Raw genomic sequence first — 2,720 nt, forward strand, 5'->3', positions numbered from 1 at the left:
TGCAAAGCATGTACTCTACACTGAGTCAAATCTCTAGTCTCTTAAATTTTTCTTCTGTTTGGGAGATGTAAGTGGAGAGTACACTGGGCTCTATACATGTATCACATCTAGCCTGCTTGGGGCACCATATGCAGTTCCTGGATTCAAATCAGAGTCATGACCACAGGTATATTGATAGTCAAGGACTTCAACCTTTGAACTATCTCTCTGGCTACTCATCTTTGCATTCTTGACTTCAGCTCCATAACCTAGATGATGCTTAATAAATGTGTGCTGAATGAATGGAATGAATGATTGTGGAATCCAACTTGAAAATTTACATGTAAAATTTAGCAAGTGTATACACGATAAAAATGTCATGCTATTTTTGTTTCTATTTTGTTTCTGTTTTGTTTTGGGTCAAACCTAGCAGTGCTCAGGTCTTACGCCTGGCTCTGCTCTCAGGGATGACACCTGGCGGTGCTTAGGGGACCATATAATGCTGTGATTGAATCCAGATAAGCTGCTTCAAGGCAATGCTTGAGCCGGTGTACTATCGATTTGGACCCAATGTTATGATTTTTTTTTTGAGAGAATCAACTAAAAGATTTCATGGAAGCTTCCATTATAGCTCATTTACAAGTTTAATCAGGTGGAATAATGGTAACTCCGCTTTAGGGGCAATTTAGCACAGCTCACTATTTGTCCAGAAGATGGCAGTATTAACTTGAGATTTTATTATTCTATCATAAATGATGGCCTCAAAATGAAACCCAAGATATACTAGGAAAGTCAGAAGAATAAAAATCATATGAATTCTTTTTGGAGGGATTCAGGGATATTCCTGGGTCTGTGCTAAGGCATCAATTTAGGTCTATGGGATCACATGGGATGCCAGCGATTGACCTGGATGTGTTATGTGCAAGGCAAGTGCCCTACCCACTAAACTATAGCTTCAGGCTCAAACTCATGTAAATTCTTGGCTTATAATTCTTTTCATATTAAATTTCTTTCTTTGTAAATGCCATGTTTTACAGGTTTGTCCATAATACAGTTATTTCTGGCATTCAAAGTTCCAACACCAATCCCACTACCAGTTTAACATTCCCTCCACTATTGTCCCCAGTTTCCCGTCCTTCCCTAATCCTGCTTTCTGGCAGGCACAAATAATGTGCTTAATATTTTTCGTTACAACTAAATGGTAATGGAATTATTTTAAAAATTCATTAAAAGAAAGTTTACAAAAAATTGTCATTTCGGAATGGTGTCATTATGTCGGAAGGTTTACTAAGCTATTTATTACTAGTTGAGTCTTCTATTGTTGGTCTTGTTTGTTGAGTGCAGATGGCTTCTACATCTAGTTTGCTGCGTTTCTACTGGGATATCAGTAGTAAAACAGCTATTTGGTACAGGACTTCAAGGATCTGTGAAGCTGGGCTGATGAGCAGCATTGGATCTTGGGCACACTTGTTGGACTTGTGGAACGACGGAAGTGTGTATGGGGAGGACAAGGCAACCCTCCCTGACTCCAAAAAGTCCCCAGAGATATCAGCCACAAAACTGGCAGACCTATGTTGGGGTGGTGGTGGTGGTGGTGGTTAAATGTATCTGCAGAGATTAATGGAAAAGTAGTGAAACTGAGTTATTGGCATGGTGGCAGTTTTGGGGTGTGTGTGCAGCTTTAGGCTTCAGCAAGAAGGGGACTTTCTCTGCACCTCTAGTGAGGGGCCCAGTGAATCAGCTGGGAGAGCATGAGGATTGATTGGTTTACCTCTCTTTAGATAGTAGAATCTATGGTGCTGGCCAATATTATTTGCTTTTCATTACTTTAGAATCACTTTAATTATTGTTATTTTATTTTTTTATGTTGTATTCAGAAAAGGCTTACATTTTGTTCACAAAAAAGGTTAGTGAGACTAGTTGCACTCTCAGTTAATTGAGTTTATAGATAAGTGCACAGGGGCTGGAGCAATACTGTAGCAGATAATATGTTTGCCTTGCAAACAGCTGACTCGGGTTTAATCTCTGGCATATTATATAATTCCCTGATCACTGCCAGGAGTGATTCTTGAATGCAGAGCCACAAGTAAATCCCCGAGCACTGCTGAGTGTGGCCTCAAACAAAAACAATAAAAACAAACAATAAAGATAAGCATACATGTTTTCATGAGATAATAAAGATAAGCTTGGTTAAAATTAGAAGATTTATAGGACACATACAAATAATTTTTTCTTCTCAAAATTCTCTATATTTTTGGATTTATGTTGCTAAAGTGACTTTATTTATATTTTTTATTTATTTTGGGTCACACCTGGCAGCGCTCAGGAGTTACTTCTGGTTCTGTACTTAGAAATCGCCCCTGGCAGGCACAGGGGATCATATGAGATGCCAGGATTCAAACCACCATCTGCCCTGCATCAGCTTTGTGCAAGGCAAATGCCCTACTGCTGTGCTATTTCTCTGCCCCCCTAAAGTAACTTTAAAGCAATCTCACACACTATAACGTGGTCCTATTATATTTGACTATTACACAAGAATTGCCACATGGAACTTCATCTAAATATATATACTATACTGTTAATCTTGTTCTTTGTTCTAGAGGAAAGCTGTCTTAATTATGAAAACTATTATTTATAAGTGCCCTTTATCATATTAAGAAAGTTTCATTGAATATTTTTATAATGAAAAGGTGTTGATTTTGTCTAGTGTATTTTGTTTCTTTTAAAATGACCACATTTGG

The sequence above is a fragment of the Suncus etruscus genome, chromosome 2, assembly GCF_024139225.1.
Source record: "Suncus etruscus isolate mSunEtr1 chromosome 2, mSunEtr1.pri.cur, whole genome shotgun sequence".
Lineage (NCBI taxonomy): Eukaryota > Metazoa > Chordata > Mammalia > Eulipotyphla > Soricidae > Suncus > Suncus etruscus.